The sequence below is a fragment of the Penaeus monodon genome, chromosome 30 (assembly GCF_015228065.2).
Source record: "Penaeus monodon isolate SGIC_2016 chromosome 30, NSTDA_Pmon_1, whole genome shotgun sequence".
NCBI classification, from domain to species: domain Eukaryota; kingdom Metazoa; phylum Arthropoda; class Malacostraca; order Decapoda; family Penaeidae; genus Penaeus; species Penaeus monodon.
Genome location: NC_051415.1, coordinates 15,156,325 through 15,156,541, shown reverse-complemented (window position 1 = coordinate 15,156,541; position 217 = coordinate 15,156,325). Strand labels below are relative to the sequence as shown.

The following is a 217-nucleotide window of genomic DNA, read 5'->3' as shown; positions in this document are numbered from 1 at the left end:
ACTTTATGGTTCCTGTTTATGGGAAAGAGGTTGACGGACTCCAGTGGGGAAGAAGTATCTCTAGTTCAAGTTCTATTTGAAAGAGTTTCAGGTACAATTGTTAAAGTGTTGAATGAAGCGTGGAACGAGTTTTTAAGTTTTGCGAGGTCGGTTGAATGGAAAAGTCCTTGGGGATTGCACGAGTGTAGCTTTTTTACCAAAAGTCATTATATATTTA

The 217-nt window shown here is 38.2% G+C and overlaps 1 protein-coding gene across 2 annotated transcripts in view; it reads left to right on the top strand.

Annotated features, from left to right (window-relative positions):
* Positions 1 to 217, top strand: part of LOC119592548 (pumilio homolog 2-like) — a gene marked incomplete in the record, with an annotated part of 245,467 nt that overhangs the window by 161,383 nt on the left and 83,867 nt on the right.